At 52.4% G+C, this 24572-nt stretch overlaps 1 protein-coding gene across 1 annotated transcript in view; it reads left to right on the forward strand.

Moving 5' to 3' along the window:
- Positions 1-24572, forward strand: part of LOC115139039 (collagen alpha-6(IV) chain-like) — a 320502-nt gene that overhangs the window by 210067 nt on the left and 85863 nt on the right. The window lies entirely within an intron of this gene.

Consider the following 24572-nt stretch of genomic DNA (forward strand, 5'->3'; position numbering starts at 1 on the left):
GAGACTGAGGAGAACCAGGGCAGTTGAACACATCCTAGGTGTAAGGAGGAGCAGTGTGTTGTGGAGAGAGGAGAACCAGGGCAGTTGAACACATCCTAGGTGTAAGGAGGAGCAGTGTGTTGAGGAGAGAGGAGAACCAGGGCAGTGGAACACATCCTAGGTGTAAGGAGGAGCAGTGTGTTGAGGAGAGACTGAGGAGAACCAGGGCTGTGGAACACATCCTAGGTGTAAGGAGGAGCAGTGTGTTGAGGAGAGAGAGAACCAGGGCAGTGGAACACATCCTAGGTGTAAGGAGGAGCAGTGTGTTGAGGAGACTGAGGAGAACCAGGGCAGTGGAACACATCCTAGGTGTAAGGAGGAGCAGTGTGTTGAGGAGAGAGGAGAACCAGGGCAGTGGAACACATCCTAGGTGTAAGGAGGAGCAGTGAGTTGAGGAGAGAGGAGAACAGGGCAGTGGAACACATCCTAGGTGTAAGGAGGAGCAGTGTGTTGAGGAGAGGAGAACCAGGGCAGTGGAACACATCCTCGGTGTAAGGAGGAGCAGTGTGTTGAGGAGACTGAGGAGAACCAGGGCAGTGGAACACATCCTAGGTGTAAGGAGGAGCAGTGTGTTGAGGAGACTGAGGAGAACCAGGGCAGTGGAACACATCCTAGGGGAGACTGAGGAGAACCAGGGCAGTGGAACACATCCTAGTTGTAAGGGGGAGCAGTGTGTTGAGGAGAGAGGAGAACCAGGGCAGTGGAAAACATCCTAGGGGAGACTGAGGAGAACCAGGGCAGTGGAACACATCCTAGGGGAGACTGAGGAGAACCAGGGCAGTGGAACACATCCTAGTTGTAAGGAGGAGCAGTGTGTTGAGGAGAGAGGAGAACCAGGGCAGTGGAACACATCCTAGGTGTAAGGAGGAGCAGTGTGTTGAGGAGACTGAGGAGAACCAGGGCAGTGGAACACATCCTAGGTGTAAGGGGAAGCAGTGTGTTGAGGAGAGAGGAGACTGAGGAGAACCAGGGCAGTGGAACACATCCTAGGTGTAAGGAGGAGCAGTGTGTTGAGGAGAGAGGAGAACCAGGGCAGTGGAACACATCCTAGGTGTAAGGGGAAGCAGTGTGTTGAGGAGAGAGGAGACTGAGGAGAACCAGGGCAGTGGAACACATCCTAGGTGTAAGGAGGAGCAGTGTGTTGAGGAGAGAGGAGAACCAGGGCAGTGGAACACATCCTAGGTGTAAGGAGGAGCAGTGTGTTGAGGAGAGAGAGAGAACCAGGGCAGTGGAACACATCCTAAGTGTAAGGGGGAGCAGTGTGTTGAGGAGAGAGGAGAACCAGGGCAGTGGAACACATCCTAAGTGTAAGGGGGAGCAGTGTGTTGAGGAGAGAGAGAACCAGGGCAGTGGAACACATCTTAAGTGTAAGGGGGAGCAGTGTGTTGAGGAGAGAGGAGAACCAGGGCAGTGGAACACATCCTAAGTGTAAGGGGAGCAGTGTGTTGAGGAGAGAGGAGAACCAGGGCAGTGGAACACATCCTAAGTGTAAGGGGGAGCAGTGTGTTGAGGAGAGAGGAGAACCAGGGCAGTGGAACACATCCTAGGTGTAAGGAGGAGCAGTGTGTTGAGGAGAGAGGAGAACCAGGGCAGTGGAACACATCCTAGGTGTAAGGGGGAGCAGTGTGTTGAGGAGAGAGGAGAACCAGGTCAGTGGAACACATAATAAGTGTAAGGGGAAGCAGTGTGTTGAGGAGAGAGGAGAACCAGGGCAGTGGAACACATCCTAGGTGTAAGGAGGAGCAGTGAGTTGAGGAGAGAGGAGAACCAGGGCAGTGGAACACATCGTAGGTGTAAGGAGGAGCAGTGTGTTGAGGAGAGGAGAACCAGGGCAGTGGAACACATCCTCGGTGTAAGGAGGAGCAGTGTGTTGAGGAGACTGAGGAGAACCAGGGCAGTGGAACACATCCTAGGTGTAAGGAGGAGCAGTGTGTTGAGGAGAGAGGAGACTGAGGAGAACCAGGGCAGTGGAACACATCCTAGGTGTAAGGAGGAGCAGTGTGTTGAGGAGAGAGGAGAACCAGGGCAGTGGAACACATCCTAGGGGGACTGAGGAGAACCAGGGCAGTTGAACACATCCTAGGTGTAAGGAGGAGCAGTGTGTTGTGGAGAGAGGAGAACCAGGGCAGTTGAACACATCCTAGGTGTAAGGAGGAGCAGTGTGTTGAGGAGAGAGGAGAACCAGGGCAGTGGAACACATCCTAGGTGTAAGGAGGAGCAGTGTGTTGAGGAGAGAGGAGACTGAGGAGAACCAGGGCTGTGGAACACATCCTAGGTGTAAGGAGGAGCAGTGTGTTGAGGAGAGAGGAGAACCAGGGCAGTGGAACACATCCTAGGTGTAAGGAGGAGCAGTGTGTTGAGGAGACTGAGGAGAACCAGGGCAGTGGAACACATCCTAGGTGTAAGGAGGAGCAGTGTGTTGAGGAGAGAGGAGAACCAGGGCAGTGGAACACATCCTAGGTGTAAGGAGGAGCAGTGACTTGAGGAGAGAGGAGAACCAGGGCAGTGGAACACATCCTAGGTGTAAGGAGGAGCAGTGTGTTGAGGAGAGGAGAACCAGGGCAGTGGAACACATCCTCGGTGTAAGGAGGAGCAGTGTGTTGAGGAGACTGAGGAGAACCAGGGCAGTGGAACACATCCTAGGTGTAAGGAGGAGCAGTGTGTTGAGGAGACTGAGGAGAACCAGGGCAGTGGAACACATCCTAGGGGAGACTGAGGAGAACCAGGGCAGTGGAACACATCCTAGTTGTAAGGGGGAGCAGTGTGTTGAGGAGAGAGGAGAACCAGGGCAGTGGAAAACATCCTAGGGGAGACTGAGGAGAACCAGGGCAGTGGAACACATCCTAGGGGGAGACTGAGGAGAACCAGGGCAGTGGAACACATCCTAGTTGTAAGGAGGAGCAGTGTGTTGAGGAGAGAGGAGAACCAGGGCAGTGGAACACATCCTAGGTGTAAGGAGGAGCAGTGTGTTGAGGAGACTGAGGAGAACCAGGGCAGTGGAACACATCCTAGGTGTAAGGAGGAGCAGTGTGTTGAGGAGAGAGGAGAACCAGGGCAGTGGAACACATCCTAGGTGTAAGGGGAAGCAGTGTGTTGAGGAGAGAGAGACTGAGGAGAACCAGGGCTGTGGAACACATCCTAGGTGTAAGGGGAAGCAGTGTGTTGAGGAGAGAGGAGACTGAGGAGAACCAGGGCAGTGGAACACATCCTAGGTGTAAGGAGGAGCAGTGTGTTGAGGAGAGAGGAGAACCAGGGCAGTGGAACACATCCTAGGTGTAAGGAGGAGCAGTGTGTTGAGGAGAGAGGAGAACCAGGGCAGTGGAACACATCCTAAGTGTAAGGGGGAGCAGTGTGTTGAGGAGAGAGGAGAACCAGGGCAGTGGAACACATCCTAAGTGTAAGGGGGAGCAGTGTGTTGAGGAGAGAGAGAACCAGGGCAGTGGAACACATCCTAGGTGTAAGGAGGAGCAGTGTGTTGAGGAGAGAGGAGAACCAGGGCTGTGGAACACATCCTAGGTGTAAGGGGGAGCAGTGTGTTGAGGAGAGAGGAGAACCAGGGCAGTGGAACACATCCTAAGTGTAAGGGGAGCAGTGTGTTGAGGAGAGAGGAGAACCAGGGCAGTGGAACACATCCTAGGTGTAAGGAGGAGCAGTGTGTTGAGGAGAGAGGAGAACCAGGGCAGTGGAACACATCCTAGGTGTAAGGGGGAGCAGTGTGTTGAGGAGAGAGGAGAACCAGGTCAGTGGAACACATAATAAGTGTAAGGGGAAGCAGTGTGTTGAGGAGAGAGGAGAACCAGGGCAGTGGAACACATCCTAGGTGTAAGGAGGAGCAGTGAGTTGAGGAGAGAGGAGAACCAGGGCAGTGGAACACATCCTAGGTGTAAGGAGGAGCAGTGTGTTGAGGAGAGGAGAACCAGGGCAGTGGAACACATCCTCGGTGTAAGGAGGAGCAGTGTGTTGAGGAGACTGAGGAGAACCAGGGCAGTGGAACACATCCTAGGTGTAAGGAGGAGCAGTGTGTTGAGGAGAGAGGAGACTGAGGAGAACCAGGGCAGTGGAACACATCCTAGGTGTAAGGAGGAGCAGTGTGTTGAGGAGACTGAGGAGAACCAGGGCAGTGGAACACATCCTAGGTGTAAGGAGGAGCAGTGTGTTGAGGAGACTGAGGAGAACCAGGGCAGTGGAACACATCCTAGGGGGAGACTGAGGAGAACCAGGGCAGTGGAACACATCCTAGTTGTAAGGGGGAGCAGTGTGTTGAGGAGACTGAGGAGAACCAGGGCAGTGGAACACATCCTAGGTGAGGAGAACCAGGGCAGTGGAACACATCCTAGGAGGAGCAGTGTGTTGAGGAGAGAGGAGAACCAGGGCAGTGGAACACATCCTAGGTGTAAGGAGGAGAGCAGGGCAGTGGAACACATGTTGGGGGAGCAGTGTGTTGAGAGAGGAGAACCAGGGCAGTGGAACACATCCTAAGTGTAAGGGGGAGCAGTGTGTTGAGGAGAGAGGAGAACCAGGGCAGTGGAACACATCCTAGGTGTAAGGAGGAGCAGTGTGTTGAGGAGACTGAGGAGAACCAGGGCTGTGGAACACATCCTAGGTGTAAGGAGGAGCAGTGTGTTGAGGGAGAGAGGAGAACCAGGGCAGTGGAACACATCCTAGGTGTAAGGGGAAGCAGTGTGTTGAGGAGAGAGGAGACTGAGGAGAACCAGGGCAGTGGAACACATCCTAGGTGTAAGGAGGAGCAGTGTGTTGAGGAGAGAGGAGAACCAGGGCAGTGGAACACATCCTAGGTGTAAGGGGAAGCAGTGTGTTGAGGAGAGAGGAGACTGAGGAGAACCAGGGCAGTGGAACACATCCTAGGTGTAAGGAGGAGCAGTGTGTTGAGGAGAGAGGAGAACCAGGGCAGTGGAACACATCCTAGGTGTAAGGAGGAGCAGTGTGTTGAGGAGAGAGGAGACTGAGGAGAACCAGGGCAGTGGAACACATCCTAGGTGTAAGGAGGAGCAGTGTGTCGAGGAGAGAGGAGAACCAGGGCAGTGGAACACATCCTAGGTGTAAGGAGGAGCAGTGTGTTGAGGAGAGAGGAGAACCAGGGCAGTGGAACACATCCTAGGTGTAAGGAGGAGCAGTGTGTTGAGGAGAGAGGAGAACCAGGGCAGTGGAACACATCCTAGGTGTAAGGAGGAGCAGTGTGTTGAGGAGAGAGGAGAACCAGGGCAGTGGAACACATCCTAGGTGTAAGGGGGAGCAGTGTGTTGAGGAGAGAGGAGAACCAGGTCAGTGGAACACATAATAAGTGTAAGGGGAAGCAGTGTGTTGAGGAGAGAGGAGAACCAGGGCAGTGGAACACATCCTAGGTGTAAGGAGGAGCAGTGAGTTGAGGAGAGAGGAGAACCAGGGCAGTGGAACACATCGTAGGTGTAAGGAGGAGCAGTGTGTTGAGGAGAGGAGAACCAGGGCAGTGGAACACATCCTCGGTGTAAGGAGGAGCAGTGTGTTGAGGAGACTGAGGAGAACCAGGGCAGTGGAACACATCCTAGGTGTAAGGAGGAGCAGTGTGTTGAGGAGAGAGGAGACTGAGGAGAACCAGGGCAGTGGAACACATCCTAGGTGTAAGGAGGAGCAGTGTGTTGAGGAGAGAGGAGAACCAGGGCAGTGGAACACATCCTAGGGGGAGACTGAGGAGAACCAGGGCAGTTGAACACATCCTAGGTGTAAGGAGGAGCAGTGTGTTGTGGAGAGAGGAGAACCAGTGCAGTTGAACACATCCTAGGTGTAAGGAGGAGCAGTGTGTTGAGGAGAGAGGAGAACCAGGGCAGTGGAACACATCCTAGGTGTAAGGAGGAGCAGTGTGTTGAGGAGAGAGGAGACTGAGGAGAACCAGGGCTGTGGAACACATCCTAGGTGTAAGGAGGAGCAGTGTGTTGAGGAGAGAGGAGAACCAGGGCAGTGGAACACATCCTAGGTGTAAGGAGGAGCAGTGTGTTGAGGAGACTGAGGAGAACCAGGGCAGTGGAACACATCCTAGGTGTAAGGAGGAGCAGTGTGTTGAGGAGAGAGGAGAACCAGGGCAGTGGAACACATCCTAGGTGTAAGGAGGAGCAGTGAGTTGAGGAGAGAGGAGAACCAGGGCAGTGGAACACATCCTAGGTGTAAGGAGGAGCAGTGTGTTGAGGAGAGGAGAAACCAGGGCAGTGGAACACATCCTCGGTGTAAGGAGGAGCAGTGTGTTGAGGAGACTGAGGAGAACCAGGGCAGTGGAACACATCCTAGGTGTAAGGAGGAGCAGTGTGTTGAGGAGACTGAGGAGAACCAGGGCAGTGGAACACATCCTAGGGGGAGACTGAGGAGAACCAGGGCAGTGGAACACATCCTAGTTGTAAGGGGAGCAGTGTGTTGAGGAGAGAGGAGAACCAGGGCAGTGGAAAACATCCTAGGGGGAGACTGAGGAGAACCAGGGCAGTGGAACACATCCTAGGGGGAGACTGAGGAGAACCAGGGCAGTGGAACACATCCTAGTTGTAAGGAGGAGCAGTGTGTTGAGGAGAGAGGAGAACCAGGGCAGTGGAACACATCCTAGGTGTAAGGAGGAGCAGTGTGTTGAGGAGACTGAGGAGAACAAGGGCAGTGGAACACATCCTAGGTGTAAGGAGGAGCAGTGTGTTGAGGAGAGAGGAGAACCAGGGCAGTGGAACACATCCTAGGTGTAAGGGGAAGCAGTGTGTTGAGGAGAGAGGAGACTGAGGAGAACCAGGGCAGTGGAACACATCCTAGGTGTAAGGAGGAGCAGTGTGTTGAGGAGAGAGGAGAACCAGGGCAGTGGAACACATCCTAGGTGTAAGGGGAAGCAGTGTGTTGAGGAGAGAGGAGACTGAGGAGAACCAGGGCAGTGGAACACATCCTAGGTGTAAGGAGGAGCAGTGTGTTGAGGAGACTGAGGAGAACCAGGGCAGTGGAACACATCCTAGGTGTAAGGAGGAGCAGTGTGTTGAGGAGACTGAGGAGAACCAGGGCAGTGGAACACATCCTAGGGGGAGACTGAGGAGAACCAGGGCAGTGGAACACATCCTAGTTGTAAGGGAGAGCAGTGTGTTGAGGAGACTGAGGAGAACCAGGGCAGTGGAACACATCCTAGGGGGAGACTGAGGAGAACCAGGGCAGTGGAACACATCCTAGTTGTAAGGGGGAGCAGTGTGTTGAGGAGAGAGGAGAACCAGGGCAGTGGAACACATCCTAGGTGTAAGGAGGAGCAGTGTGTTGAGGAGAGAGGAGAACCAGGGCAGTGGAACACATCCTAGGTGTAAGGGGGAGCAGTGTGTTGAGGAGAGAGGAGAACCAGGGCAGTGGAACACATCCTAAGTGTAAGGGGGAGCAGTGTGTTGAGGAGAGAGGAGAACCAGGGCAGTGGAACACATCCTAGGTGTAAGGAGGAGCAGTGTGTTGAGGAGACTGAGGAGAACCAGGGCTGTGGAACACATCCTAGGTGTAAGGAGGAGCAGTGTGTTGAGGAGAGAGGAGAACCAGGGCAGTGGAACACATCCTAGGTGTAAGGGGAAGCAGTGTGTTGAGGAGAGAGACTGAGGAGAACCAGGGCAGTGGAACACATCCTAGGTGTAAGGAGGAGCAGTGTGTTGAGGAGAGAGGAGAACCAGGGCAGTGGAACACATCCTAGGTGTAAGGGGAAGCAGTGTGTTGAGGAGAGAGGAGACTGAGGAGAACCAGGGCAGTGGAACACATCCTAGGTGTAAGGAGGAGCAGTGTGTTGAGGAGAGAGGAGAACCAGGGCAGTGGAACACATCCTAGGTGTAAGGAGGAGCAGTGTGTTGAGGAGAGAGGAGACTGAGGAGAACCAGGGCAGTGGAACACATCCTAGGTGTAAGGAGGAGCAGTGTGTCGAGGAGAGAGGAGAACCAGGGCAGTGGAACACATCCTAGGTGTAAGGAGGAGCAGTGTGTTGAGGAGAGAGGAGAACCAGGGCAGTGGAACACATCCTAGGTGTAAGGAGGAGCAGTGTGTTGAGGAGAGAGGAGAACCAGGGCAGTGGAACACATCCTAGGTGTAAGGAGGAGCAGTGTGTTGAGGAGAGAGGAGAACCAGGGCAGTGGAACACATCCTAGGTGTAAGGGGAGCAGTGTGTTGAGGAGAGGAGAGGAGAACCAGGTCAGTGGAACACATAATAAGTGTAAGGGGAAGCAGTGTGTTGAGGAGAGAGGAGAACCAGGGCAGTGGAACACATCCTAGGTGTAAGGAGGAGCAGTGAGTTGAGGAGAGAGGAGAACCAGGGCAGTGGAACACATCGTAGGTGTAAGGAGGAGCAGTGTGTTGAGGAGAGGAGAACCAGGGCAGTGGAACACATCCTCGGTGTAAGGAGGAGCAGTGTGTTGAGGAGACTGAGGAGAACCAGGGCAGTGGAACACATCCTAGGTGTAAGGAGGAGCAGTGTGTTGAGGAGAGAGGAGACTGAGGAGAACCAGGGCAGTGGAACACATCCTAGGTGTAAGGAGGAGCAGTGTGTTGAGGAGAGAGGAGAACCAGGGCAGTGGAACACATCCTAGGGGAGACTGAGGAGAACCAGGGCAGTTGAACACATCCTAGGTGTAAGGAGGAGCAGTGTGTTGTGGAGAGAGGAGAACCAGTGCAGTTGAACACATCCTAGGTGTAAGGAGGAGCAGTGTGTTGAGGAGAGAGGAGAACCAGGGCAGTGGAACACATCCTAGGTGTAAGGAGGAGCAGTGTGTTGAGGAGAGAGGAGACTGAGGAGAACCAGGGCTGTGGAACACATCCTAGGTGTAAGGAGGAGCAGTGTGTTGAGGAGAGAGGAGAACCAGGGCAGTGGAACACATCCTAGGTGTAAGGAGGAGCAGTGTGTTGAGGAGACTGAGGAGAACCAGGGCAGTGGAACACATCCTAGGTGTAAGGAGGAGCAGTGTGTTGAGGAGAGAGGAGAACCAGGGCAGTGGAACACATCCTAGGTGTAAGGAGGAGCAGTGAGTTGAGGAGAGAGGAGAACCAGGGCAGTGGAACACATCCTAGGTGTAAGGAGGAGCAGTGTGTTGAGGAGAGGAGAACCAGGGCAGTGGAACACATCCTCGGTGTAAGGAGGAGCAGTGTGTTGAGGAGACTGAGGAGAACCAGGGCAGTGGAACACATCCTAGGTGTAAGGAGGAGCAGTGTGTTGAGGAGACTGAGGAGAACCAGGGCAGTGGAACACATCCTAGGGGAGACTGAGGAGAACCAGGGCAGTGGAACACATCCTAGTTGTAAGGGGGAGCAGTGTGTTGAGGAGAGAGGAGAACCAGGGCAGTGGAAAACATCCTAGGGGAGACTGAGGAGAACCAGGGCAGTGGAACACATCCTAGGGGAGACTGAGGAGAACCAGGGCAGTGGAACACATCCTAGTTGTAAGGAGGAGCAGTGTGTTGAGGAGAGAGGAGAACCAGGGCAGTGGAACACATCCTAGGTGTAAGGAGGAGCAGTGTGTTGAGGAGACTGAGGAGAACAAGGGCAGTGGAACACATCCTAGGTGTAAGGAGGAGCAGTGTGTTGAGGAGAGAGGAGAACCAGGGCAGTGGAACACATCCTAGGTGTAAGGGAAGCAGTGTGTTGAGGAGAGAGGAGACTGAGGAGAACCAGGGCAGTGGAACACATCCTAGGTGTAAGGAGGAGCAGTGTGTTGAGGAGAGAGGAGAACCAGGGCAGTGGAACACATCCTAGGTGTAAGGGGAAGCAGTGTGTTGAGGAGAGAGGAGACTGAGGAGAACCAGGGCAGTGGAACACATCCTAGGTGTAAGGAGGAGCAGTGTGTTGAGGAGAGAGGAGAACCAGGGCAGTGGAACACATCCTAGGTGTAAGGAGGAGCAGTGTGTTGAGGAGAGAGGAGAACCAGGGCAGTGGAACACATCCTAAGTGTAAGGGGGAGCAGTGTGTTGAGGAGAGAGGAGAACCAGGGCAGTGGAACACATCCTAAGTGTAAGGGGGAGCAGTGTGTTGAGGAGAGAGGAGAACCAGGGCAGTGGAACACATCCTAGGTGTAAGGAGGAGCAGTGTGTTGAGGAGAGAGGAGAACCAGGGCAGTGGAACACATCCTAGGTGTAAGGGGGAGCAGTGTGTTGAGGAGAGAGGAGAACCAGGGCAGTGGAACACATCCTAAGTGTAAGGGGAGCAGTGTGTTGAGGAGAGAGGAGAACCAGGGCAGTGGAACACATCCTAAGTGTAAGGGGGAGCAGTGTGTTGAGGAGAGAGGAGAACCAGGGCAGTGGAACACATCCTAGGTGTAAGGAGGAGCAGTGTGTTGAGGAGAGAGGAGAACCAGGGCAGTGGAACACATCCTAGGTGTAAGGGGGAGCAGTGTGTTGAGGAGAGAGGAGAACCAGGTCAGTGGAACACATAATAAGTGTAAGGGGAAGCAGTGTGTTGAGGAGAGAGGAGAACCAGGGCAGTGGAACACATCCTAGGTGTAAGGAGGAGCAGTGAGTTGAGGAGAGAGGAGAACCAGGGCAGTGGAACACATCGTAGGTGTAAGGAGGAGCAGTGTGTTGAGGAGAGGAGAACCAGGGCAGTGGAACACATCCTCGGTGTAAGGAGGAGCAGTGTGTTGAGGAGACTGAGGAGAACCAGGGCAGTGGAACACATCCTAGGTGTAAGGAGGAGCAGTGTGTTGAGGAGAGAGGAGACTGAGGAGAACCAGGGCAGTGGAACACATCCTAGGTGTAAGGAGGAGCAGTGTGTTGAGGAGACTGAGGAGAACCAGGGCAGTGGAACACATCCTAGGTGTAAGGAGGAGCAGTGTGTTGAGGAGACTGAGGAGAACCAGGGCAGTGGAACACATCCTAGGGGGAGACTGAGGAGAACCAGGGCAGTGGAACACATCCTAGTTGTAAGGGGGAGCAGTGTGTTGAGGAGACTGAGGAGAACCAGGGCAGTGGAACACATCCTAGGTGTAAGGGGAAGCAGTGTGTTGAGGAGAGAGGAGACTGAGGAGAACCAGGGCAGTGGAACACATCCTAGGTGTAAGGAGGAGCAGTGTGTTGAGGAGAGAGGAGAACCAGGGCAGTGGAACACATCCTAGGTGTAAGGGGAAGCAGTGTGTTGAGGAGAGAGGAGACTGAGGAGAACCAGGGCAGTGGAACACATCCTAGGTGTAAGGAGGAGCAGTGTGTTGAGGAGAGAGGAGACTGAGGAGAACCAGGGCAGTGGAACACATCCTAGGTGTAAGGAGGAGCAGTGTGTCGAGGAGAGAGGAGAACCAGGGCAGTGGAACACATCCTAGGTGTAAGGAGGAGCAGTGTGTTGAGGAGAGAGGAGACTGAGGAGAACCAGGGCAGTGGAACACATCCTAGGTGTAAGGAGGAGCAGTGTGTTGAGGAGAGAGGAGAACCAGGGCAGTGGAACACATCCTAGGGGGAGACTGAGGAGAACCAGGGCAGTTGAACACATCCTAGGTGTAAGGAGGAGCAGTGTGTTGTGGAGAGAGGAGAACCAGGGCAGTTGAACACATCCTAGGTGTAAGGAGGAGCAGTGTGTTGAGGAGAGAGGAGAACCAGGGCAGTGGAACACATCCTAGGTGTAAGGAGGAGCAGTGTGTTGAGGAGAGAGGAGACTGAGGAGAACCAGGGCTGTGGAACACATCCTAGGTGTAAGGAGGAGCAGTGTGTTGAGGAGAGAGGAGAACCAGGGCAGTGGAACACATCCTAGGTGTAAGGAGGAGCAGTGTGTTGAGGAGACTGAGGAGAACCAGGGCAGTGGAACACATCCTAGGTGTAAGGAGGAGCAGTGTGTTGAGGAGAGAGGAGAACCAGGGCAGTGGAACACATCCTAGGTGTAAGGAGGAGCAGTGAGTTGAGGAGAGAGGAGAACCAGGGCAGTGGAACACATCCTAGGTGTAAGGAGGAGCAGTGTGTTGAGGAGAGGAGAACCAGGGCAGTGGAACACATCCTCGGTGTAAGGAGGAGCAGTGTGTTGAGGAGACTGAGGAGAACCAGGGCAGTGGAACACATCCTAGGTGTAAGGAGGAGCAGTGTGTTGAGGAGACTGAGGAGAACCAGGGCAGTGGAACACATCCTAGGGGGAGACTGAGGAGAACCAGGGCAGTGGAACACATCCTAGTTGTAAGGGGGAGCAGTGTGTTGAGGAGAGAGGAGAACCAGGGCAGTGGAAAACATCCTAGGGGGAGACTGAGGAGAACCAGGGCAGTGGAACACATCCTAGGGGGAGACTGAGGAGAACCAGGGCAGTGGAACACATCCTAGTTGTAAGGAGGAGCAGTGTGTTGAGGAGAGAGGAGAACCAGGGCAGTGGAACACATCCTAGGTGTAAGGAGGAGCAGTGTGTTGAGGAGACTGAGGAGAACAAGGGCAGTGGAACACATCCTAGGTGTAAGGAGGAGCAGTGTGTTGAGGAGAGAGGAGAACCAGGGCAGTGGAACACATCCTAGGTGTAAGGGGAAGCAGTGTGTTGAGGAGAGAGGAGACTGAGGAGAACCAGGGCAGTGGAACACATCCTAGGTGTAAGGAGGAGCAGTGTGTTGAGGAGAGAGGAGAACCAGGGCAGTGGAACACATCCTAGGTGTAAGGGGAAGCAGTGTGTTGAGGAGAGAGGAGACTGAGGAGAACCAGGGCAGTGGAACACATCCTAGGTGTAAGGAGGAGCAGTGTGTTGAGGAGAGAGGAGAACCAGGGCAGTGGAACACATCCTAGGTGTAAGGAGGAGCAGTGTGTTGAGGAGAGAGGAGAACCAGGGCAGTGGAACACATCCTAAGTGTAAGGGGGAGCAGTGTGTTGAGGAGAGAGGAGAACCAGGGCAGTGGAACACATCCTAAGTGTAAGGGGGAGCAGTGTGTTGAGGAGAGAGGAGAACCAGGGCAGTGGAACACATCCTAGGTGTAAGGAGGAGCAGTGTGTTGAGGAGAGAGGAGAACCAGGGCAGTGGAACACATCCTAGGTGTAAGGGGGAGCAGTGTGTTGAGGAGAGAGGAGAACCAGGGCAGTGGAACACATCCTAAGTGTAAGGGGGAGCAGTGTGTTGAGGAGAGAGGAGAACCAGGGCAGTGGAACACATCCTAAGTGTAAGGGGGAGCAGTGTGTTGAGGAGAGAGGAGAACCAGGGCAGTGGAACACATCCTAGGTGTAAGGAGGAGCAGTGTGTTGAGGAGAGAGGAGAACCAGGGCAGTGGAACACATCCTAGGTGTAAGGGGGAGCAGTGTGTTGAGGAGAGAGGAGAACCAGGTCAGTGGAACACATAATAAGTGTAAGGGAAGCAGTGTGTTGAGGAGAGAGGAGAACCAGGGCAGTGGAACACATCCTAGGTGTAAGGAGGAGCAGTGAGTTGAGGAGAGAGGAGAACCAGGGCAGTGGAACACATCGTAGGTGTAAGGAGGAGCAGTGTGTTGAGGAGAGGAGAACTAGGGCAGTGGAACACATCCTCGGTGTAAGGAGGAGCAGTGTGTTGAGGAGACTGAGGAGAACCAGGGCAGTGGAACACATCCTAGGTGTAAGGAGGAGCAGTGTGTTGAGGAGAGAGGAGACTGAGGAGAACCAGGGCAGTGGAACACATCCTAGGTGTAAGGAGGAGCAGTGTGTTGAGGAGACTGAGGAGAACCAGGGCAGTGGAACACATCCTAGGTGTAAGGAGGAGCAGTGTGTTGAGGAGACTGAGGAGAACCAGGGCAGTGGAACACATCCTAGGGGAGACTGAGGAGAACCAGGGCAGTGGAACACATCCTAGTTGTAAGGGGGAGCAGTGTGTTGAGGAGACTGAGGAGAACCAGGGCAGTGGAACACATCCTAGGGGGAGACTGAGGAGAACCAGGGCAGTGGAACACATCCTAGTTGTAAGGGGGAGCAGTGTGTTGAGGAGAGAGAGAACCATGGCAGTGGAACACATCCTAGGTGTAAGGAGGAGCAGTGTGTTGAGGAGAGAGGAGAACCAGGGCAGTGGAACACATCCTAGGTGTAAGGGGGAGCAGTGTGTTGAGGAGAGAGGAGAACCAGGGCAGTGGAACACATCCTAAGTGTAAGGGGGAGCAGTGTGTTGAGGAGAGAGGAGAACCAGGGCAGTGGAACACATCCTAGGTGTAAGGAGGAGCAGTGTGTTGAGGAGACTGAGGAGAACCAGGGCTGTGGAACACATCCTAGGTGTAAGGAGGAGCAGTGTGTTGAGGAGAGAGGAGAACCAGGGCAGTGGAACACATCCTAGGTGTAAGGGGAAGCAGTGTGTTGAGGAGAGAGGAGACTGAGGAGAACCAGGGCAGTGGAACACATCCTAGGTGTAAGGAGGAGCAGTGTGTTGAGGAGAGAGGAGAACCAGGGCAGTGGAACACATCCTAGGTGTAAGGGAAGCAGTGTGTTGAGGAGAGAGGAGACTGAGGAGAACCAGGGCAGTGGAACACATCCTAGGTGTAAGGAGGAGCAGTGTGTTGAGGAGAGAGGAGAACCAGGGCAGTGGAACACATCCTAGGTGTAAGGAGGAGCAGTGTGTTGAGGAGAGAGGAGACTGAGGAGAACCAGGGCAGTGGAACACATCCTAGGTGTAAGGAGGAGCAGTGTGTCGAGGAGAGAGGAGAACCAGGGCAGTGGAACACATCCTAGGTGTAAGGAGGAGCAGTGTGTTGAGGAGAGAGGAGAACCAGGGCAGTGGAACACATCCTAGGTGTAAGGAGGAGCAGTGTGTTGAGGAGAGAGGAGAACCAGGGCAGTGGAACACATCCTAGGTGTAAGGAGGAGCAGTGTGTTGAGGAGAGAGGAGAACCAGGGCAGTGGAACACATCCTAGGTGTAAGGGGGAGCAGTGTGTTGAGGAGAGAGGAGACTGAGGAGAACCAGGGCAGTGGAACACATCCTAGGTGTAAGGAAGAGCAGTGTGTTGAGGAGAGAGGAGAACCAGGGCAGTGGAACACATCCTAGGTGTAAGGGGGAGCAGTGTGTTGAGGAGAGAGGAGAACCAGGGCAGTGGAACACATCATAGGTGTAAGGAGGAGCAGTGTGTTGAGGAGAGAGGAGAACCAGGGCAGTGGAACACATCCTAGGTGTAAGGAGGAGCAGTGTGTTGAGGAGAGAGGAGAACCAGGGCAGTGGAACACATCCTAGGTGTAAGGAGGAGCAGTGTGTTGAGGAGAGAGGAGAACCAGGGCAGTGGAACACATCCTAGGTGTAAGGAGGAGCAGTGTGTTGAGGAGAGAGCAGAACCAGGGCAGTGGAACACATCCTAGGTGTAAGGGGGAGCAGTGTGTTGAGGAGAGAGGAGAACCAGGGCTGTGGAACACATCCTAGGTGTAAGGAGGAGCAGTGTGTTGAGGAGACTGAGGAGAACCAGGGCAGTGGAACACATCCTAGGTGTAAGGAGGAGCAGTGTGTTGAGGAGAGAGGAGAACCAGGGCAGTGGAACATATCCTAGGTGTAAGGGGGAGCAGTGTGTTGAGGAGAGAGGAGAACCAGGGCTGTGGAACACATCCTAGGTGTAAGGGGGAGCAGTGTGTTGAGGAGACTGAGGAGACTGAGGAGAACCAGGGCAGTGGAACACATCCTAGGTGTAAGGAGGAGCAGTGTGTTGAGGAGAGAGGAGAACCAGGGCAGTTGAACACATCCTAGGTGTAAGGAGGAGCAGTGTGTTGAGGAGAGAGGAGAACCAGGGCAGTTGAACACATCCTAGGTGTAAGGAGGAGCAGTGTGTTGAGGAGAGAGGAGAACCAGGGCAGTGGAACACATCCTAGGTGTAAGGAGGAGCAGTGTGTTGAGGAGACTGAGGAGAACCAGGGCAGTGGAACACATCCTAGGTGTAAGGAGGAGGAGTGTGTTGAGGAGACTGAGGAGAACCAGGGCAGTGGAACACATCCTAGGTGTAAGGAGGAGCAGTGTGTTGAGGAGAGAGGAGAACCAGGGCAGTGGAACATATCCTAGGTGTAAGGGGGAGCAGTGTGTTGAGGAGAGAGGAGAACCAGGGCTGTGGAACACATCCTAGGTGTAAGGGGGAGCAGTGTGTTGAGGAGACTGAGGAGACTGAGGAGAACCAGGGCAGTGGAACACATCCTAGGTGTAAGGAGGAGCAGTGTGTTGAGGAGAGAGGAGAACCAGGGCAGTTGAACACATCCTAGGTGTAAGGAGGAGCAGTGTGTTGAGGAGAGAGGAGAACCAGGGCAGTTGAACACATCCTAGGTGTAAGGAGGAGCAGTGTGTTGAGGAGAGAGGAGAACCAGGGCAGTGGAACACATCCTAGGTGTAAGGAGGAGCAGTGTGTTGAGGAGACTGAGGAGAACCAGGGCAGTGGAACACATCCTAGGTGTAAGGAGGAGGAGTGTGTTGAGGAGACTGAGGAGAACCAGGGCAGTGGAACACATCCTAGGTGTAAGGAGGAGCAGTGCGTTGAGGAGACTGAGGAGAACCAGGGCAGTGGAACACATCCTAGGTGTAAGGAGGAGCAGTGTGTTGAGGAGACTGAGGAGAACCAGGGCAGTGGAACACATCCTAGGTGTAAGGAGGAGCAGTGTGTTGAGGAGAGAGGAGAACCAGGGCAGTTGAACACATCCTAGGTGTAAGGAGGAGCAGTGTGTTGAGGAGAGAGGAGAACCAGGGCAGTGGAACACATCCTAGGGGGAGACTGAGGAGAACCAGGGCAGTTGAACACATCCTAGGTGTAAGGAGGAGCAGTGTGTTGTGGAGAGAGGAGAACCAGGGCAGTTGAACACATCCTAGGTGTAAGGAGGAGCAGTATGTTGAGGAGAGAGGAGAACCAGGGCAGTGGAACACATCCTAGGTGTAAGGAGGAGCAGTGTGTTGAGGAGAGAGGAGACTGAGGAGAACCAGGGCTGTGGAACACATCCTAGGTGTAAGGAGGAGCAGTGTGTTGAGGAGAGAGGAGAACCAGGGTTGTGGAACACATCCTAGGTGTAAGGAGGAGCAGTGTGTTGAGGAGAGAGGAGAACCAGGGCAGTGGAACACATCCTAGGTGTAAGGAGGAGCAGTGTGTTGAGGAGAGAGGAGAACCAGGGCAGTGGAACACATCCTAGGTGTAAGGAGGAGCAGTGTGTTGAGGAGACTGAGGAGAACCAGTGCAGTGGAACACATCCTAGGTGTAAGGAGGAGCAGTGCGTTGAGGAGACTGAGGAGAACCAGGGCAGTGGAACACATCCTAGGTGTAAGGAGGAGCAGTGCGTTGAGGAGACTGAGGAGAACCAGGGCAGTGGAACACATCCTAGGTGTAAGGAGGAGCAGTGTGTTGAGGAGACTGAGGAGAACCAGGGCAGTGGAACACATCCTAGGTGTAAGGAGGAGCAGTGTGTTGAGGAGAGAGGAGAACCAGGGCAGTGGAACACATCCTAGGGGGAGACTGAGGAGAACCAGGGCAGTTGAACACATCCTAGGTGTAAGGAGGAGCAGTGTGTTGAGGAGACTGAAGAGAACCAGGGCAGTGGGGGAGTCCCACGCTATGGGCCTACATACATACGCGCACACACACACACACACACACACACACACACACACACACACACACACACACACACACACACACGTACACACACACACACACACACATACACACACACACACACACACACACACACACACACACACACACACACACACACACACACACACACACACACACACACCTGGGAGTTGATTCGACAAACACCAGTGGAATACAGGAATCTCATGGCAACCTAAACACAGCTGGACTGGGCCGACCCCCCCACACACATGCACACACGGACACACACACACACACACACACAAGAGGGAGAGAGAGAAATGTGACCCACATCTCCTGTCTCTTCCCTCTCTCCTCTCTTCTCCATCCTCTCTTTCTATCCCCTATCCCTCCCATCTCCCTCCTCTCTCTCTCTCTCCCCTAGCCCTCCCCCTCTCTCTCACCTATCCCCTCCTCTCTCTCATCTCCCTCCTCTCTCTCCCCTATCCCTCCCATCTCCGTCCCTCCTCTCTCCCCTATCCCTCCCTTCTCCCTTCTCTCTCTCTCTCTCTCCTAGCCCTCCCACTCACCTATCCCTCCCCTCTCTCCCTCCCATCCCCCTCCTCTCTCTCTCCCCTATCCCTCCCCTCTCTCTCTCCCTCCCATCTCCCTCCCTCCTCTCTCTCTCCCCTATCCCTCCCCCCTCTCTCTCCCTCCCATCTCCCTCTTCCCTCTCTCCCCTATCCCTCCCATCTCCCTCCTCTCTCACCCCTATTCCCCTGTCCGCCTGCACACCTCAAAGGTTTCAAAGTGAAGAGATGTAAAGTCAAGTTAGAGAACAGAGAGACACTCTGCTATGACTAGGCCTCCCCCAAAAACATTTTTTAAGGTCGTCCACATGACGTCAACTTTTCATCTGTAAGTTATTTGATCGTCTAAAAGGACTACAAGGATAAATTTAGGTGTTATTTTAACAGTAATTACTGAAAATCTTGTTAGTTGTGTTATGTTAGTTGTTTGGATTTAATTTCAACAGTCCCTTTAGGATCCCAAATATCACCATATTCCTTATTGTATCTGATGCATCTGACAATAAAACACGTTTATTTCTATCCAACTCATTATTTCCAACTCAAGTCATTGGTCAAGATTTTTGTGGTTTTTAACATAAAAGGTTTTTGTTGTATTGTATGTGAGAGAAAGAGAGAGACAGCGAGTTAGTGAAGGAGACAGAGAGAGAGGGAAGGGAGACTGAGACGGACAATGTGTGAGAGAGAGAGAGAGAGAGAGAGAGAGAGAGAGAGAGAGAGAGAGAGTTTGTGAAGGAGAGCGAGAGTGTTAGTGAAGGAGAGCGAGAGAGAGAGAGAGATGGACACAACAGAGAGCGGGTGTAAACTAAGACTAGAATGATCACATGTCAGAGTGTTAGCCCCTAACCCATTACTGTCTGTCTGTCACAGAGAGAGTAGACATCATTACCTGACATCACCTGGCTAGGTCAAATACAGGTGATACGGCTCTCTGGCGCCGCCATGTGGTAATGGTTGGCTAGTGCAAGATTGGGTGACACTGGTAGTCAAGAAGGTTGTCCTTCTTGCACAAATTCCTTAATTGGCAAAAAAGCCCTGTTTAGGATAACATATATAAACTCTGTGGCTCTCTTTCTCACTGATAGTCTCCCCTTCACACATACACACAGACACAGACACACTCTCTGTCATACCTCTCTCTCTCTCTCTCTTTCTCACTGATAGTCTCCCCTTCACGCATACACACAGACACAGACACACTTTCTGTCATACCTCTCTCTCTCTCTCTTTCTCACTGATAGTCTCCCCTTCACGCATACACACAGACACAGACACACTCTCTGTCATACCTCTCTCTCTCTCTCTTTCTCACTGATAGTCTCCCCTTTCTCACTGATAGTCTCCCCTTCACGCATACACACAGACACAGACACACTCTCTGTCATACCTCTCTCTCTCTCTCTTTCTCACTGATAGTCTCCCCTTCACGCATACACACAGACACAGACACACTCTCTGTCATACCTCTCTCTCTCTCTCTTTCTCACTGATAGTCTCCCCTTCACGCATACACACAGACACAGACACACTTTATTTACTTCCGGCGCCGACTGAGATGGCCGCCTCGCTTCGCGTTCCTAGGAAACTATGCAGTTTTTTGTTTTTTTACGTGTTATTTCTTACATTAGTACCCCAGGTCATCTTAGGTTTCATTACATACAGTCGAGAAGAACTACTGAATATAAGATCAGCGCCAACTCACCATCAGTACGACCAAGAATATGTTTTCCGCGACGCGGATCCGGTGTTCTGCCTTACAAACAGGACAACGGAATGGATCGCATGCAGCGACCCAAGGAAACGACTCCGAAAAAGAGGGAAACGAGGCGGTGTTCTTGTCAGACTCCGAAAAAGGGCACATCGCGCACCACTCCCCAGCATTCTTCTTGCCAATGTCCAGTCTCTTGACAACAAGGTTGACGAAATCCGAGCAAGAGTAGCATTCCAGAGGGACATCAGAGACTGCAACGTTCTCTGCTTCACAGAAACATGGCTTACTGGGAAGACGCTATCCGAGGCGGTGCAGCCAACGGGTTTCTCCACGCATCGCGCCGACAGAAACAAACATCTTTCTGGTAAGAAGAGTGGCGGGGCGTATGCCTCATGACTAACGAGACATGGTGTGATGAAGGAAACATACAGGAACTCAAATCCTTCTGTTCACCTGATTTAGAATTCCTCACAATCAAATGTAGACCGCATTATCTTCCAAGAGAATTCTCCTCGATTATAATCACAGCCGTATATATCCCCCCAAGCAGACACATCGATGGCTCTGAACGAACTTTATTTAACTCTTTGCAAACTGGAAACCATTTATCCGGAGGCTGCATTCATTGTAGCTGGGGATTTTAACAAAACTAATCTGAAAACAAGACTCCCTAAATTTTACCAGCATATCGATTGCGCAACCAGGGGTGGTAAAACCTTGGATCATTGTTACTCTAACTTCCGCGACGCATATAAGGCCCTGCCCCGCCCCCCTTTCGGAAAAGCTGACCACGACTCCATTTTGCTGATCCCTGCCTACAGGCAGAAACTAAAACAAGAGGCTCCTACGCTGAGGTCTGTCCAACGCTGGTCAGACCAAGCTGACTCCACACTCCAAGACTGCTTCCATCACGTGGACTGGGACATGTTTCGTATTGCGTCAGATGGAAATATTGACGAATACGCGCTGATTCGGTGTGCGAGTTCATTAGAACGTGCGTCGAAGATGTCGTTCCCATAGCAACGATAAAAACATTCCCAAACCAGAAACCGTGGATTGATGGCAGCATTCGCGTGAAACTGAAAGCGCGAACCACTGCTTTTAATCAGGGCAAGGTGTCTGGTAATATGTCCGAATATAAACAATGCAGCTATTCCCTCCGCAAGGCTATTAAACAAGCTAAGCGTCAGTACAGAGACAAAGTGGAATCTCAATTCAATGGCTCAGACACAAGAGGCATGTGGCAGGGTCTACAGTCAATCACGGACTACAAGAAGAAACCCAGCCCAGTCACGGACCAGGATGTCTTGCTCCCAGGCAGACTAAATCACTTTTTTGCCCGCTTTGAGGACAATACAGTGCCACTGACACGGCCTGCAACGAAAACATGCGGTCTCTCCTTCACTGCAGCCGAGGTGAGTAAGACATTTAAACGTGTTAACCCTCGCAAGGCTGCAGGCCCAGACGGCATCCCCAGCCGCGCCCTCAGAGCATGCGCAGACCAGCTGGCCGGTGTGTTTACGGACATATTCAATCAATCCCTATACCAGTCTGCTGTTCCCACATGCTTCAAGAGGGCCACCATTGTTCCTGTTCCCAAGAAAGCTAAGGTAACTGAGCTAAACGACTACCGCCCCGTAGCACTCACTTCCGTCATCATGAAGTGCTTTGAGAGACTAGTCAAGGACCATATCACCTCCACCCTACCTGACACCCTAGACCCACTCCAATTTGCTTACCGCCCAAATAGGTCCACAGACGATGCAATCTCAACCACACTGCACACTGCCCTAACCCACCTGGACAAGAGGAATACCTATGTGAGAATGCTGTTCATCGACTACAGCTCGGCATTCAATACCATAGTACCCTCCAAGCTCGTCATCAAGCTCGAGACCCTGGGTCTCGACCCCGCCCTGTGCAACTGGGTACTGGACTTCTTGACGGGCCGCCCCCAGGTGGTGAGGGTAGGCAAGATCTAGGGGGTAGACGCTGATCCTCAACACGGGGGCCCCACAAGGGTGCGTTCTGAGCCCTCTCCTGTACTCCCTGTTCACCCACGACTGCGTGGCCATGCACGCCTCCAACTCAATCATCAAGTTTGCGGACGACACAACAGTGGTAGGCTTGATTACCAACAACGACGAGACGGCCTACAGGGAGGAGGTGAGGGCCCTCGGAGTGTGGTGTCAGGAAAATAACCTCACACTCAACGTCAACAAAACTAAGGAGATGATTGTGGACTTCAGGAAACAGCAGAGGGAACACCCCCCTATCCACATCGATGGATCAGTAGTGGAGAGGGTAGCAAGTTTTAAGTTCCTCGGAATACACATCACAGACAAACTGAATTGGTCCACTCACACTGACAGCGTCGTGAAGAAGGCGCAGCAGCGCCTCTTCAACCTCAGGAGGCTGAAGAAATTCGGCTTGTCACCAAAAGCACTCACAAACTTCTCTACAGATGCACAATCGAGAGCATCCTGGCGGGCTGTATCACCGCCTGGTACGGCAACTGCTCCGCCTCAACCGTAAGGCTCTCCAGAGGGTAGTGAGGTCTGCACAACGCATCACCGGGGGCAAACTACCTGCCCTCCAGGACACCTACACCACCCGATGTTACAGGAAGGCCATAAAGATCATCAAGGACATCAACCACCCGAACCACTGCCTGTTCACCCCGCTATCATCCAGAAGGCGAGGTCAGTACAGGTGCATCAAAGCTGGGACCGAGAGACTGAAAAACAGCTTCTATCTCAAGGCCATCAGACTGTTAAACAGCAATCACTAACATTGAGTGGCTGCTGCCAACACACTGTCATTGACACTGACCCAACTCCAGCCACTTTAATAATGGGAATTGATGGGAAATGATGTAAATATATCACTAGCCACTTTAAACAATGCTACCTTATATAATGTTACTTACCCTACACTATTCATCTCATATGCATATGTATATACTGTACTCTAGATCATCGACTGCATTCTTATGTCACTAGCCACTTTAACTATGCCACTTTGTTTACTTTGTCTACATACTCATCTCATATGTATATACTGTACTCGATACCATCTACTGTATGCTGCTCTGTACCATCACTCATTCATATATCCTTATGTACATATTCCTTATCCCCTTACACTGTGTATAAGACAGTAGTTTTGGAATTGTTAGTTAGATTACTTGTTGGTTATCACTGCATTGTCGGAACTAGAAGCACAAGCATTTCGCTACACTCGCATTAACATCTGCTAACCATGTGTATGTGACAAATAAAATTTGATTTGATTTGATTTGATTTGACTATCTGTCATACCTCTCTCTCTCTTTCTCACTGATAGTCTCCCCTTCACGCATACACACAGACACAGACACACTCTCTGTCATACCTCTCTCTCTCTCTTTCTCACTGATAGTCTCCCCTTCACGCATACACACAGACACAGACACACTCTCTGTCATACCTCTCTCTCTCTTTCTCACTGATAGTCTCCCCTTCACGCATACACACAGACACAGACACACTCTCTGTCATACCCCTCTCTCTCTTTCTCACTGATAGTCTCCCCTTCACGCATACACACAGACACAGACACAGACACACACACACACTCTCTGTCATACCTCTCTCTCTCTTTCTCACTGATAGTCTCCCCTTCACGCATACACACAGACACAGACACAGACACACACACACACTCTCTGTCATACCTCTCTCTCTCTCTCTCTTTCTCACTGATAGTCTCCCCTTCACGCATACACACAGACACAGACACACACACACTCTCTGTCATACCTCTCTCTCTCTCTCTCTTTCTCACTGATAGTCTCCCCTTCACGCATACACACAGACACAGACACAGACACACTCTCTGTCATACCTCTCTCTCTCTTTCTCACTGATAGTCTCCCCTTCACGCATACACACAGACACAGACACAGACACATACACACTCTCTGTCATACCCCTCTCTCTCTCTCTCTTTCTCACTGATAGTCTCCCCTTCACGCATACACACAGACACAGACACACTCTCTGTCATACCTCTCTCTCTCTCTTTCTCACTGATAGTCTCCCCTTCACGCATACACACAGACACAGACACACTCTCTGTCATACCTCTCTCTCTCTCTCTTTCTCACTGATAGTCTCCCCTTCACGCATACACACAGACACAGACACACTCTCTGTCATACCTCTCTCTCTCTTTCTCACTGATAGTCTCCCCTTCACGCATACACACAGACACAGACACACTCTCTGTCATACCTCTCTCTCTCTCTCTTTCTCACTGATAGTCTCCCCTTCACGCATACACACAGACACAGACACACTCTGTCATACCTCTCTCTCTCTCTTTTCTCACTGATAGTCTCCCCTTCACGCATACACACAGACACATACACACTCTCTGTCATACCTCTCTCTCTCTCTCTTTCTCACTGATAGTCTCCCCTTCACGCATACACACAGACACAGACACGACACAGACACACACACACTCTCTGTCATACCTCTCTCTCTCTCTCTTTCTCACTGATAGTCTCCCCTTCACGCATACACACAGACACAGACACATACACACTCTCTGTCATACCTCTCTCTCTCTCTTTCTCACTGATAGTCTCCCCTTCACGCATACACACAGACACAGACACAGACACAGACACATACACACTCTCTGTCATACCTCTCTCTCTCTCTCTTTCTCACTGATAGTCTCCCCTTCACGCATACACACAGACACAGACACACTCTCTGTCATACCTCTCTCTCTCTCTCTCTCTCAATTCAATTCAATTTAAGGGGCTTTATTGGCAT

This window comes from Oncorhynchus nerka, linkage group LG12 (assembly GCF_034236695.1).
Source record: "Oncorhynchus nerka isolate Pitt River linkage group LG12, Oner_Uvic_2.0, whole genome shotgun sequence".
Lineage (NCBI taxonomy): Eukaryota > Metazoa > Chordata > Actinopteri > Salmoniformes > Salmonidae > Oncorhynchus > Oncorhynchus nerka.